The sequence below is a fragment of the Ischnura elegans genome, chromosome 2 (genome assembly GCF_921293095.1).
Source record: "Ischnura elegans chromosome 2, ioIscEleg1.1, whole genome shotgun sequence".
NCBI classification, from domain to species: Eukaryota; Metazoa; Arthropoda; class Insecta; order Odonata; family Coenagrionidae; genus Ischnura; species Ischnura elegans.
Window position 1 is genome coordinate 296,766 of NC_060247.1, and position 16,347 is coordinate 313,112.

At 37.8% G+C, this 16,347-nt stretch overlaps 1 long non-coding RNA gene across 1 annotated transcript in view; it reads right to left on the reverse strand.

The window, feature by feature from the left end:
• LOC124153313 overlaps nucleotides 1-16,347 on the reverse strand; it is a 55,732-nt gene continuing 39,385 nt past the window's right edge. The window contains exons 4-5 of the long non-coding RNA XR_006863614.1: nucleotides 582-663; nucleotides 1-288 (exon numbers count right to left, since the gene is read on the reverse strand). This is a non-coding gene — a long non-coding RNA (uncharacterized LOC124153313). The remainder of the gene's footprint in view (nucleotides 289-581; nucleotides 664-16,347) is intronic.

Genomic DNA, 16,347 nt, shown 5'->3' on the forward strand with positions numbered 1-16,347 from the left:
TGCGAGCGTATTACCCGCTAGTGGTAAAGACGCGAGCTTGCTGCGAGCGTATTAGCCGCTAGTGCTGAAGACGCGAGGGTATTGTCAGTGTGAAATTGCGTCCCCTCCCGTGCCAGCTCTCTGAACCATAGTGGCTGCGAGCGTATTACCCGCTAGTGCTAAACGAAGGGGAAGGATATTAGGATTTTTGGATAGAATGAAAGGTAGTTGGTCTTATTGTGCATGAAGAGGGATGCGCATGATGTACGGGGAGGATCCATGATTCCTTCTTAATCACTCCATGGAAACCTACATAAATCGGTAGAATATTTTAATAATAGTGAAAGTTAGTTAACACAGAATACAGTCTTCCGGCAGGATTTTTTACAGGTATCAAATATCATTTTCAGGCAGTGTTTACAAGTATCAATTCTTCTTTGAAACATTAACATACAAGTTCCTATTCTACCCACATGCAGCATAATAGTTTTGACTCTGTCTAAGACTTAGATATTTATGAGGTAGAACACGAGATTTGGTGATCTTTGGTTATGATTTGGAGTATTCTCAATTTAGATGCGTAAAGCACTGATAATACTTACCGCTCGCGGTCTAGAGGCAAATCTTTTTTTAGTACCCTCGTTGAAGATATCTTGATTGTAGTCACTATGAATATTAAGCCACCTGTATCAAGAGAAAATTATGATATAGTAATAATATTCACATTCTTGTTTCCGTTTTCTAAATTGCAGAATGCATATTGCGTACGTTAAATTAGCAAAAAGGCGAAAAAGATTGAAAAGGACAATAAAGTTTTTTCCTATATTTTTATTGCCTTAATGGAAAGATTCCTTTCCCTTGGGCTACAACCTTATCGCGGTGGAAAGGCTCCAAGAACCAAAAAATACCCTTATCCCCCTCACTTAGGGTATTTACTTGCTCTTCATCATCCGAGTCTTCGTCGGATCGATCAATATTTCTGATTACCTCCTCCTCTAGAATATCCTCGAGAGGGCACGTTGGCGTATAAAGCGCGCCAATCTTCGAAAACCAAGGATTTCAGTATTGTGCGTACATTCTTGTCTGGAATGGCCTCGTGTATTCTTACAATGTAGTTTTGACTGTCGATAGTGCGAGTTTTCAAAGGTCTAGGTAATGAAGCTAATTTAAATATAGATCGGCAAGAGGAACTACGTCAACGTCAAGACGTACAAAGTATGCTGCGCGACCGTGTATATCATCCTTTGCTATTCTTGAATGGCCTCGCTTATTCTTACAATGTCATTTTTTCTGTCAAAAGCGCGAGTTTTTAAAGCAAAAAGTATTGCAGCAATTGTTTTTAGATTGGCAAGGAAACCCGACCCCCGGGGCGTATACATTACGCCGCACAACCAGCCTCGTATCAACAGTGTGCCTTTAAATTTTTATTACCTATAAATGCACGAGCTTGAACTAATTTCTACAAATAAAGATAAATTTCAACAAAAATCAAGTATTATCGTATAAATGCATACATCGTGGACAGAGTACGCCACGCTCCCGGTCGTGTAAAAATATCAGGCATGCCCGCTCGAGGGTTAAATGCCTTTAGTAAGAAATTGACAACATGGACGAAATACAATATAAAATAAAATTGTAATGTCACGATAAATTGAAAAGAAGTTAGATACTGTGCTCACTAGAATAAAGAGAACAGGGACGTAATGTAATATAAAATAAAACGGTAATGTCACGAATTGGTAATGGCAAATTGAAAAAAAGCTACAAATAGTGCTCACCATAATATGCCTTGAAGGAACGGAATAAAATGTAATTTTCGAAAACTATTCTCACCAACACGAAGGCACAAGTGGTACTATGGAACTGGCGTCGGAAGAGAATGAACACAATAAAACCCTATTGTAGGGGAAGGCGACGAAACGGAATCGTTACGGGACGCGAATGCGCGTCCATAGGCTTCCTGGCAAAACACTCCGGACGCGTATTCGCGTCCGCCGGCTTGAATGTGTTAAAAGACCAACGCCCGTTAAAATGACAGGTGAGGCGTTTCTATTTCACTTGTAATGGTAACGCGAGCTTTTTATCAAGAAATCACTGCATTGCTTTACGTCTTGCCATTTTGATGTTGCAATATGATGACTTTCTTAGACAAACGTAACTTCCTCCATGACTGTCAGCACGAATTCCAAAAGGTAGATCATGCGAACCACAGATAGCGTTCTTCCTTCGCGACGTTATAAAATCTGGCGACGTTTTTTTCTATATTTTAAGAAAGCTCTCGAGACTGTACCTCACATAAACTTTCATACAAATTACAGCCATTCGGATTAAACGAAACAGTTTTAAACTGGATAGGATACTTTCTCAGTGATCGTAAAAAGAAGTAGTTCTTGACGGTATTACCTCTGACGTTGTATATGTTACATTTGATGTTCCACGAGAAAGCGTAAAAGGGCCCCTGTTGTTCATTACATACATTAATGATCTCGTTCCCGTATTAGATTTAAAATACGTTTATTTGCTGACGACGCGGTCATTTATCGCGAAATTAGTGATCACTCTGACAATGAAATTCTATTATCTGACCTAAACTACGTTCAATTATGGAGCCCGGAGTGGGGATTGGAACTTAATATGAACAAATGCATGGCGGTACATTTCTTCCGGAATTTTCCCAACTCTAACCATGTTTATGCAGTGGATGGTATTAAAATAAAGGCAACAGACGAAGTGAAATACCTGAGAGTTACGATAACCTCGAACCTCACATGGGGAACGCATAAAAAGAATATTTGCGGCATAGCCCTGAAGAAATTAGGATTCGTCAAGCGTATTGTGGGAATATTTTCGCATGAAAAAGCAAAAGAAAGTTGCGATTTCGTACTCGTCCGACTGCATCTTGAATATGCAGCGAGCGTATGGGATCAGAATGGATTGAATCAGGATGCAGAAAGACTTAATCCGCGAACTGAATAAAATACAAAGGAAGACTGTACGTATCGTCAAAAACTGTAAGGGGCGTACAGACAGTGTTACCCAAATTTTATGCGAATGAGGCTGGGAGCCGCTGGAGACTCGGAGGCTGCGCGATAGCCTTAGATAGCTTGAACAATTGCGAATGGATATCTTTAAGGGCGACATGGGGAACATAATATTAGAGCCACACTATATTTCCAGGTGCGACAGAAGCGATAAATTAAGCGAAATGTTTTGCTGGACGGATAGATATGGTAATTCGAGTTTCCCCCGAACCATGAAGGACTTTAATAAACGCTAGTCCAAACTTTTTTAGAGTTCTTCATTTTTTGCAGCTGTAAAAAACTGGTGTCCTAACACCCCCTGCCACACGCCTTTTAGGCGGCTTACGGGGTATTATGTAGATGTAGTTGTAGATGAAGTATTGCGGGTTCGAACAAAAATTACCATTGTATCACTGCATCCAGGTAACCATTACCCTGACCATTCCAGTGTTAAGAAATCTGTCACGGTCTCCGCCGCGATTTCTGTGCATGCCCACCAGCTGAGGGAAAATTTTAGTTACAGGGACTCTTCGCGATCCGACTTGCGTCCGAAAAAACAGGCTCTGGCGTCCCGCAGACCTCTGACCCCCTACTCCCCCTCCTCGCCTCCCCTCCCGGGAGCCCTCCCAACCCGGCGACGTGCGCAGTCTGAACAACCAAGGGGGCGACAGAACTGTAATATATCGTTTATAAAACCTCTTGTTTTGATTTTCTGGAGCCCCAGTGGTCCAACGGCCTATCCAACATAGAGGCGCTGGTGTAGCCTGTTTTTCTGGGCAGTCTGCTGGGCAGTAATAAACTGGGGGCTGCCATATTGAATCTCGTTGTAAACAAAGGTGGTATTGAGGCTTATTGATAGATATTAGTGTTAACTGCAGACTTTTTATTGCTGACATTGTCCCTTACGATTTTTGAAGTTGCTTGAAGAAGGCTACGAGACTCAATGATCTTGACTATTGCTAAATTGCGTGGGTATGAAATGTATTTGGAGATGAAAATGTGAGTAATTCTGTTTCCTCCATTATTCCATTTTGATTTCAACCTGTGATTAGCTAACTTTTTCTCATGTTTTCAAAATTTCATGGTGTCTTGTATTCCTTATATTTCAATGTATTTTTCATTGTACTTGCAGTACTTGTAGTGTTCAAACTACTCATTTATCGCTACTGCTTCGCTTTGGTTTGTTTAACCTTACCATTTTGTTGGTTATGTATGTAATTTGCTATTTCAACTCTGTCCTTCCAACTGTTTAATTGTCATTAATTGAGCATTATTCATTAAGTGTTCTACGATATTTACATTTCTTAAAACTTTAATGTCTTTTATTTTGAAGTAAGAACCTATATACTACATTGTTGTAAAATATTCTTCGCTTTTCTCGTTTTCCACATTTGGAATGCTTTCTTTCGTATAAGTGATGGTTATTAACTTATAAGAACCTTTCATTTTAAGACTACTCTGCCAAGATATGTTGTATACCTTAATGGGTACTCATCATGAACAACTTTATACGAAATAATGTCCTTTCATAATTAAATAATTATCTTCCATGAAATGATATCCAAACTTGCATACTTATTTCTAGTGAAGTGTTGTTATGGTCTATGGTTTCAGAATTAGCATTATATTCCCTGTACCAGAGCTATTGCGAGATACATCTACCTCAAAGAAAATTGAGTCACCCTCATTGTCTATAACTATCGTGTGTTTACTTAAGTAATGGAATCTTACTCCTATTACGCAAAGACTGCTCATATCTCATTGCAACGTACTGCTGTCATTGATATTTGTTGCTTGTGAATCTCATGTGCTTGTAAAATTGTTAACTTCCACAGATTTCATCTATAGAATGCCATATTTAAATTGTTATTGTTGTATTTCTTTTACCAGTTATTGTATCAATAAATACCAACGTCCAATGAACTAAGTTTCCATGATCATTATTCTTACCAACCACCAGATCGTCAGTTGACCTTGTACATTAATCTTATATTATTGTTACTAGTTAAGTAAACTGGGGAAGTTCATCGGGATGATTTTCCTACATTCATTTCTTTTAAGTTTCTCGCAATTGCAGTAGCATTATTAAACCTGAACAGCATGCCCTATCGTGACGCGTAAAAAAAGTTTGAAACGCGCTGAGATGGGCATTCAAACTTCGCGGCAGCCTTGGACCACTGGCATAGATGGCACTGATGTATCAAAACCTATACACATTATCCTTAGGGGTTTGTCGCCCCCTTGGTTTGAACAGACACGCTCCGACGCAGTCCTCTCCGCCATGCCTCCCACTTCGCCCGCATCGGGTCCCATTTTAGTGCAGCCAGCTGTTTCTCTCTCGATGGCGTACATCGCCATATGGCTGCAGAGTGGATTTTGTCTTCCTCTCCCAAGTTTATGGGTGAAAGCAGCAGAATATTTATTTTGAAATGACAGGAGTTATATTTTTGTTTTGTTTTATTTTATCTTACAAAGTGTGGTAAGATGAAGAGTAAATGTTTTCGCGGAGTGTGACCTGAGTGAGCGTGTTTTAACTTTGAGGAAACTTCATGATTGGAGGCATAATTGTGAATTGGGGAAACTCCTTACTATTCCCAGAATGTTGGTGAATTTATATTAAATCCTGGTGAAAATAAAACTTGTATCTGTTATACTTCATCTCGTCATAAAAGGTGGTGACTTATCTTCCTTGGTGGTGCATCTAATGCATGCACCTGGCGCTCTATTAATAAAAATATAAATATAAATTGTCTACCTCTCAACCAAGGTTTTGGGGAACCGCCCCATCTCTACCTACGTTCACCAGGTCTGGGCTATGCCTAGGTAACATACAAGTTCAATTCAGTAACTCGCATAACTTGTCATTGTGGGATTTTGCGTCGCAAATACTCATCTATACGCATTTTAATTTAGAGTATTAAGCTATTTTATAGAATACTTTTAAGGGGACATCGCTTGAGTTAAACGAGCGATACGCCGCACAGTGGTCTGAGATGCCCTTTTCGGCGGACAAAAGTCGATTTTTCGATTGCGTTCAAACCATCCAAAAATGCTAAATATGTGAAGCTAAAACATCATTCCATTGTAAATAGATCTTTATATCTTCCTTTACTGCCCATTTTTCGAATTACAGGAGTGATTTTTAGCGAAAGTTGTTTGAGTGTAATTTCTCAAATTTTTGACGGCTTTTTAACTTGATAAATACCATAACCAATTGCCATTTTTTTGTTTTCTTTTGAGTTTATTTCAGCAAACTCACCTTTTAATGATCCATAAACCTAATTATTAATGTTATGAAAGCGTCCGGGGTGTCAGGATAGCGCGCTATAATATCATATGCAAATATTTTTTTTAATTATGCACAGTTAGAGATATAAAAAAAACCACGCTCTACCACTGTGTTCTCATGTAATAGGATGCAAAGAAAATACTATCCTTGAAGCAATTTAGAAAGAATTATCTACCTTTAGTTGCCTTTTTTAAATTTATAAGCCGAAATGTGTTACAGAGACGCCTGGCTATCCTAACGCCATGGCGCGCTATCTCTCGGCCAGTCGCTTTCGCTGATAAAATCGTCCGTTTTGAGTCTCTCTATCAGACGCAATTGGTTCATTTATTAGCATTATCAGCACCAATTTTATCCATGCCTAAACACTACATGATTCACTGACCATATCAGGAACAATATAGCCCATTTGACACGGCTTAAACTAACAATTCGGCTGCCACTAGGCTTCTTCCAGTGTGCGACAACTCCAGCTATTGTTAAGATTCCTCTAATTGTTCAGTGAAAATTGAATACTTATTTTCTATGAACCAGTCTTCGGATATGGCACTCGTGAAGGAATATTTTTTTCAATTTACGAGAGATGTGGGCCGAGAAGGACAGCGTTCGTTACAAGCATCTATATGAGTACATTTTAAGGTAGGTGAAAGTGATTTAATTCCGAGGTGCAACATACTAAGGTGATTCATTAACCCATAGTTGGCGTATCATATTTATGTCTTTGGCCACAAGGAAGGTCGAACGTGAAAGATGACAGGAAGCTAAGAATTCAAAACTGGCTGTTTTCTTTCATTACTCGGGCGACACTGAGATGGTAAAAGAGCCGTAGAACAATAAACGTGTTTTTGCAGAACAAAAATATGTGGGTTAATTCAGATATTGATTTTTTTGGCGGGAAAAAATCAAGCCCCAGATAACGAGCTCGGAAACTTCTCAACCCTCTACCTCGGGTAAGTTCAATGTTATCGATGGCATATATTATAGCATTTACGTAAATGAGAGTATTACCTATCAAATGATTGATTTTATTTAGGTGTGTAGTCCATTCAGTCGTCCGTGTAAGAATTTTGAAACGTTGTGCGAGCGATCAAAGCGGAGGAGAACCACGGAATTGCTCGACACTTAGACCATATAAGAACTAGACCCGCCATTCCCCACCCCTACCCATATCTCGCCGTGTGGCCAACATCTCCCCTCCGCTCCCTTCCTTCCCCACCCACTTTTAAAGCGACGTGACGTCACGGTTGGGACGCTCATCGTCGTAGCGCATTGCTACGAATCGGGATTCACTGTATCACTGCGGTATTCTGACAATTTTCTTCGCGATTTTTCAATTAGAAGTACTAATATTTATTGCGTTATGTACAAGAAGTATTCTCTCAGCCATGGTTGGATTGGTGTACTTACAATTAATGAACAGTGGCATTTTTCGGCATTGGCAGCGACGAAAAAATATTGTGGCAGTAAAATGAAGACAAAGCCCTTTGTAAACTTCCGCAGATTTTTTTCTTATCTCGTTAGCGATCTAGCATCATTCGGAACATCGTTATAAAAACATGAAATCTTGCACAAAAATTGTAAACGGGTGGAATTTTATATAGGAAAAGGGTCATGGTGTAAAGAATTTGCCGGTCGTCCACGAAGTAACGCGGCAACGCCTTCGCATATAGTAATTTTTAAACGGTCAATTATGCGATGCAAATTGAACTGCGCGCTAGTGCTATTAAAAAGGGATGTCAACAAATCAGCATTCATATTATTTAGGTAAGTAATTTAGTTATTTCATAAATGCATAATTTTTTACTTAGCAGACAGCTCTCGTGTTATTTATATTTTGTGATGGTGGAAAAAGGTCCAGCGCCGGCTTTGCAAGTGACAACTACGATTTACGTACGATACGGAAAATTCTGGGAACAAATAATGCCTATCAACATATTTATAATTAGAAAGAAAGAGAGGATTGAATTAAAATAATTTTAAAAATAAATTTGCTTTATAACAATCAATTATATTTAATATATTGAATAACTTATTAAATATTTTCATCTAATGTTGTACGTGTGTACTTACACTGTACATACTTCAATTAAATTTTTTTTTAACAATTTACGACATAATTTAATTTTTTATATTCTTGTCACAATACGTAAGAAAAGAGGATGCGGATTCAAAGATGATCTAAGAAGTGAATCTCATTTTAATAAAAAATCCAGAAGCGATTACCGACTCTGTGAAATGTGTGAAATGTAATGGATAATTTTCTATTTTTCACGGCAGTATGATATTTCGAAGCACTTGGAGACGCAAGAGCATAATAGATATTTAAATACTGCTGCATCTTCCTCCAAAATCCGGAATTTTTAGTAAAAACAATTTATGGAGACGAAGAAATAAACTAGCATTAGCAGTAGGATGTCTTTCCATGCTATTTTTCATAGTCATTCCTTCATATCTAAGGCCTGTACATCACAAGTTATCAAATCGGTTTTGCAGCGCACATGATACATAACGCCGTTCAAACAGCTGCTGTTTTGTTGCCCGCAGATGTGGAAAATATTGTCATTAAAATATATTTTTATTTCTACATTACACTGTGCGTCTTGAAATGCTGAAATAACTTTGTGAAACTGCGGAAGTCGCATGTTTAAGAAAATACTTGGTTACTGTAAAACGCGCTAGTTACCTCTTTATTCGTCAGCTGTAGATAGAATTTTTAAATTATACCACTCTATGTATTCCTACTTTCTATATCAGGTTTAATGTCCTAAAATTGTAGAAGAGAGTTTTAAAAAAGATTCCTCAAATTTAGCTGGAGTTTAAAAACAATCAATCACCTCTTTTTCAAAATGCTATTAAAGTTATTGAAGGTGATAAAATTTTTGGTAATCGAAGTAGCGAATGAAGTTAAAAATATCTGAATCAAAAGCGGTCAGAAAGTAATTTTCTTCCATTAACCATCTGTAAGAGTTTAAGCGAGCTCGAAGTGGGTGCAATAAATCATGCAGATATCATGAATCACGTTAAAAATTTCTAAAGTAACTGCAAAGATTATTTAGAAGAGTGGACGCTATATTAAAATTATATTGAACATTTTCATTGGATTACATTAAAAGATGAACTTAATTGGAATGATGTTCTAAAATCATTCGATCATTGTGCATAAAATTTTCCATATAATAATATTTCCAAAAACGAACTTTTTAATGACATATCATTATTTTAAAAAATATATTGGTTAGAAAAGGGTAAAATCTTGGGCTTCTGCACAAATCTTGATAGAGTACAAATGGTTATTAATATTTAAGCATTTGAAACAAGGCATATTCCATACAATATTGCCCTAAAATTAAGGAATATTCTTTGCCCTTACCACAAGCAATTGCTGCGACTGAACGCGTTTTTTCTACTGTAAATGAAGTACGTGCATCAGAAAAGCAATTCAATGTGTGAAATATAACTAAACAAATTCGTGTGAAAAATTTCACGACCTTTTCCGCAAAAGAAATGAAGAAAAAAATCACTCAAATATAAGAAATATGCCAAAGAAAAAATTATACTAGACTTAATTTTTCATGCATCATATTTGCTATTCTTTTTGCCACCCTTATGACCTTGACGGTGACCTTACTGGGTCAACGGTTGAATTTTCGTAGATGAAAGTGTTATTTTCGGGTTTCTCGGTTCCGAAAACCTAAGAATTGACATCTTGGTCAATGAAATGTAGACCTTTTTCTATCTCGATTTTTTTTACATTAAAACCACATAAGGCAAATTAAAATGTTTGGTTTGGACATTGTGAGGTCAAAAGGTCAAAATTGTAAAATTTCGCTTTCACTCAACAAAACTTAGGACCTTTCCCCATAAGTGTGCCAATTTTCATGAATATTGCTCGATGCAAAGTTACTAAAATTACAAGTCAAAAATGACACACGACCCTTGGGACAGTCTGTATATTCATTTTCTAGGAATGTCACCGTTAGGTTAATCTACTTGTAAATAAGTAATATTTCTGAAATAATTTTGCTTTTTATGGATCACTCCCTTCACCCTTTGTGAGATATCGTGCGATTTTGCTCCACGCCTTCTTTCTAATCTCACTAAAGATTTTTCAAAATGCGTATTTTCAGTGTAAATGCGTTAATCTAGGCTTCATTGTGTTGGATTTATAAATAAAATGATTTGTTTAATTATCTTTATTAAAGATTACCGAGATCGCAATAAACTGGTTTTTGTGGAAAAAATTACGTGATACTTGCCAGACCCCTTCCTTTTAGGGGGGAAGCCATGGTCTAGGGGGAGGAAAGCCATGGTCTAGGGGGGAAGCCATGATCTAGGAGGGGGGGGCAAGCCAAGTTGTGACATTTTAGCATGGAAAAGATGAATTAAACCAACATTATAAGAACATTATAACAGCGCTTTTTTAGTTTATGAGATTATTTCATTGAAAAAATAGTTTTATTTCAGTTACTTAACTTATAATAATACATATCATTTTTCGTTCATGGTTTGAAGAAAATTTGTTGAATACTTTCGTTTCAATTGAGTACTGATTTTGCTTAAACACTTTTGCGATTTTTGCTTCCAGGGGGTCAGCTGCTCCCCCTGCCCCTCGCTGGGTACGCCCATGTTTACATATGACATTCTTAATCAATTTATTTTACACGATCGCTTCTCGGTTTATCTTGATTTATTTAGCTTTTTGCGCAGAGTCAAGGCTATAAAATGCCTTAGTTCATCGTAAAAATATATTTATTAAGTGTATAATCATTTTACGTGCCCAATATCGTCACTTTTCAGCGACTTTGCAGCGTATGAGCGTTAAAATATCTCAAGCGCGCATACGGAATATCGTCTGCAGTCCCAACCGTGACGTCACGCTCCCTCATCCCACTCACTTCTCCGCCGTGCGATGTTGGCCACAGCGTTCCACCCGAATGGCAGGTCTACTTACTTAAATGGTCTAAGCAGCCCCCTCCAACTCGGCTGTTACGCTGCTGGTTGGCTGGTCCCAAAATCCTCCCACGTTATTCAATTTTTTTAGTTCATTACAGAGTGGCGCTGCGACCCTGTCGCGCGCCCAGTATCGCGTTGCTGTTACATTCATTTCAATGGTGAACCAGCGAAGCTCATCACTTGGAAGATGTGTTATATTGCTGAAAAGCTATTAAATTTGAAGATGGTTCGTGCATCGCGCTTTTGATATGTGCCTAATAATTCTACAAGATACAGGAAAACCAGGAAGGAATGCTGAGCTGAAAATAAAAGTTTTTTCAAAGCAGTGGTAAGTACTCAAAATGCGGTGGGTTACCGATGTTAGTTTTATGGCTCTGTTATCATTAATTTGGTAATTTTTTCGTGGTTTTAGATCTAAGTGACCTCGTTTTTTAGTTGAAAATATGTGTTATTCGCTAAGAATAAATTAGCGGTGCAAATAGATAGCGGAAATACTGCGGTATCTGCAATGGCGGCTTTGTTTACTCTTCTATGCATGTCCTTTCTCTTGTTTTTAAAGAGGATATGGCAAAGCATCCGATATTTATTTACGGAAATTTTTATTTTTATCTTCGCGGGAAATCATTGGTTCATGTTTTTCACATAATACCGAAATAATATCATGCCATGTTGCCGTGGAGGCATAGTTCAATCAGTTTTTACTAATTGTGTTATTGTACTTAATTACAATTGTATAACCTAGGTGGTTTCGTAGCTCGCTCTGCAATTAATTGATGGCTTTAGATATTTAGTGAAGAATTTTGTGTCAGTACAGAAAGAGGAGGAAAAATATCGCTCCACCACGAATTGAAAACTTGTATTATTTCATTCCTATTAGATACAGTTGTGCAGTGAATTTATGTTTTTATGATCATGGTGAAAGTGTTAATGTGCATCCTACTCTAGTTTTAGGACTTAATGACAGTGAAATTATAATGGTAGCTTCTGTTATTTGGTGGGATAAGATTTATGGCGCCCTAGCGATAGTTATACTTGCATCCATGCTCATGTTATGCAAGTATTGATGTTGTTTAGCGGACAATAATATACACGGACTAACGGTGATCCGCCTACGGATGTTGAGATATAAATAATTTCATATTTTTTTTACTTCTGTGGATTTGCTGCCATTGCAGTTTAGAAATTGTTGTAGTTGTAAACAAAGTGCAACAACAGTAATGTGGTCAGGATATTTTTTGCTGAGAAGGGGCAGGGGTTACTATCTGTAATAAAAAAGGAAGTCATGAGAATAGAGTAAATGGTGGTTATATTAAGAATTGAAAGGATGAATTTAGCTCTTGATATTTGCAATCGAAAATTTGGCCCCACCCTTTCATTATGATATTTTTCTCGTGCCTCAAAGCCTCACATTTTTGGTGTGACATAACCTCTTGTAACACCATTATTAGCTAACTGTGGAGATTTTTCGTGGTAAAAGTACTGTCATTCCACATTTATAACTGATACGACCTAGGATTTCTACTCATTTTTTAAATATATTTTTTTAAATTTTGCCTAATTTTGAAAAATTTCTATTTCTAGGCGGTCATTCATCTCCAGATCTTTTGGTGGAAGTGATACTGCTACAACCGTGGAAAACCCTCAAATCTTCATGAACTTCGAGATTTATTTACATTTTTCACACTTCCAACCTTTGCCCTTATCCTTTAAGCTCGCCTGTACAGTGTTAATGATAGTGCTTGTGCTTTCATGAATAAATGCATTTTAAATTTAACAACAATCACTTCCTTCAACTACCGTTCCCAGACGTCCCCTTTTCCTTTACATTGGTTGCTGTTTCGGTTGATCTTGTGATGTGTATTTCTGTGACTTTCTTGGGTTAAGAATTTAGCAAGGTGTTTTTGTTGTCTTAATTAGGGTTCCCAAACGTACATTTTCCATTTCAGAATAACCATTAAGTCTTAATCTAATCTTAATATGAGTCGTTATGTGAAGCTTTCAGTAATTAATTTTGGGCCAGTTTTTCTCATTGCGGATCTTGTAATTTCTGAATCGGAGATAACCGTATCCTCGTAGCTACCAGTTTAGGATTGCCTGTTTAAGGTGACCTAATGAGAGTTTAAAGGAGATTTCTGCAGCCAAAACTTATTTCCCCATTCAGCATAATTGCGCTGGAGTTCCTTGGAGGAGGAAACGCCGACTCGACTGTCTGTATCGCCAATTTTTTTTTGGGGGACCGATACCTTGATAATTATATGTCAGGCAGTATGCCGTTAGCGATAAATATATGATGATCAGGACGCAAATAACTTCTTTTTTACGAAGTAGAGCTAATAAAATACGACTGCTAGCAGACGACAACATCTCATTTTCAATTTCTTGTAAAGGCAATGTTTTTTGTACATGGACTTTCTAACTGGCTGTCAATGAAATTAAAAGGCTATTAAATTGCTTCTTAGTGTTCAATTCAGTTAAAGGCATTTTAAATTCGTTGTTCCAGCGATCAAGTATTGTATTTGGTTCAATTTCGTAATGCTGGACGCGCAAACACCCACTAGCACCATCTATCGGAGATTCCCTCGCACGGAGCTTTTGGGGCCACCTAGCGGCCGGGAGTTGGAGGGGGCTGGGTCTAAGGCTCGACACAAAAACAACTGAAGAGCTGGTTTATGCGTCGAACGGAAGTCTTCGGGCAAACAAACAAAGCGATGCAGCTCATATGGTAGATGAGGCAATTCATATAAGCCCCAGTAGAGCCAGAAATATAAGGCAAGCTTGTTATATCCATAGATCTGACACCAAGGTACATAGTTCTTCCCTACAATGCAGACGAGGCATTAGGCTTAGTGATTGAGGCAAAGTTGACTAAACATCAGTATACTATGTCCATCAGGAAAGGGGCCAGATCTCTAATGGCAGCAAGTCTTTAACCTCCTTAAGAAGAAATTCTTTCTGTAAAAAAAACTGTGCTATCCTTTTGGTGCTACGACTGCTTTCATCCCCAAACGTAGAATCGGCACCCGCGTACAAAGACAGTGAAGAAACTAATGATGAGGAGTAATTGTTTTACTTCCTCATATCTATTTGCTTCCTATAATTATTGATTCATTAATTAATTATTCCACGAAATACTTTCATTAAAGATATCTCCCCCCAAAGCATAATGGTCATGTAATTATCTCTAAGTGAGAAAACATCCATTCATTCGTGTAAAACTGGATTTGGCGACTTATAAATGCGTAAGTGTTTTTCAGACCACCATTGCATCACACGTCGTTGTAGTATAATTATTCAGAAAAAAAGCGAATGCGTATTTATTTTTTGAGAAAGTCATTATACATGCATTAGAAGATATATTAAAGTTGTGTAACACCATCATATACCTCTACAAATGGGACAGTCGACTTTTGTCCGGAAAAAAGCGCTCCCCAGACCACTGTGCGCCGGGATAACAAATAAACCACGTCAGACTGAGCAGAGTCCTCTGGATGGCAGTTTTCTGCACTACTCCCTCATAGGGTCCCTCAACTTTGTAGTGTGTTATCAACAATCCAGAGAGCTCTGAGACTGAGAGGCACCGACTTAACTGGGAGCCTCTTAACTGAGTTCCAAAACTATCTTAAAAACGAACTTCGTCACTTAGCTGAATGAAACTCATTACTCTCACAGCACTATTCAAATTATACTTTGAACGGTTTGAGAAAGAAACTTTCAGTACAAATCGGAAGCAAAATCTTGGAAAAATTCTTTGGGTGAATCAGTAACAAACTTTTAAAAATGTTATCCAGCTCACATAAAAACACCTTGCCAAACTAATAATTTCCTGTATTTTCTGAGGCACCTGCAGCTCGATTCTGTAAATGTGATATCTGCGTTTATATGTCTGATAGTGCAAGCACATGCCACTATTCACGATTTATACTGGTGAAAATGTTTCTGGCGCGAATACGAGTTGATTATTAACAGTTTCTGTTAGAGGACGAGATGTTTACGTGTCTTAGTATTTCTATTGTGTCAACAGAAAAAAGTATCACGTTGGCCTTATTACTGAACGGCAGCAAGAATGCATGGAAGATATGGAATAGATGATTATTTTTTACCTTAACGTACTGAAGCATGCCCCGGCAAGCCATCTAAACGTCTAAGAATTAATCGTGGTGTGAGCTCAGTGACAATATTCATCGCCAATCCTCGAGATACGTGGGACAAACACTTCTTAAATGCTCTTCCCGCATCTCGAAGGGATTGTTGATATCGCGTTACTGCCGCCGAAGTATGTGCATCTGTTGCCTCCATCGACATCGATGCTCATGCAAAAGTAGCGGAGTTATGTGAAGAGCCTCCATTCTCCTTAATAAAAACAAATCGAAGGCTTGAACTTACGAAACCAATATTAAATACATCTGTTAGCATTCAATACCGTACAATACTTTTACAATTGGTTCTACTCCAAATTATTATGAACATTATAAGTTGTGAGTATTTGACTTGTACATTCTAGCAGATGCACAAATATAAGATAATTGTCAAACCCTCAGCGCAGGGTTTAACTTCTCACCAACTTCAATTGCAATAAAGGCCAACCAATTAAAATAGTAGGCGTATGTAAATTTAACTTAACGATTTTCTTTTATTTGTTTTTAATACATATTATACATGGGAAGTGACAATATAAAATAGCCACCATCGTAATGAATGAATAATGTGCTATTAATTATCAATCACAGCGAAAATTCATGAGGAAAAATTAGCCGCGACGAAGCTACCACAGGCTCTCTCGGGCGTGAATACTTTCACGGACGCGAAAGTGATAGTGATGTCACTAAAAAGTTTCCGATTCGCTCCAGCGTCAAAGCCGTGTATACATTGACGAAATCCGCTTGTGACGGTCATATCAAATTTACAGAATCGAGCTGCAGGTCTTTGAGAAAATAACTGTACATCACAATGAACTGTTTCAGAAACGATTCATGAATAAAATAAAAGAAAGAAAATAGTAATCCTAACAAACGAATTCTGCGCGGGCCGGCGACAGTATGTAGACAGAGCAGTGTAGCAATATCGTCAACAAAAGGGAAAGATCAAACTGTGATGTAACAGAAACCATTT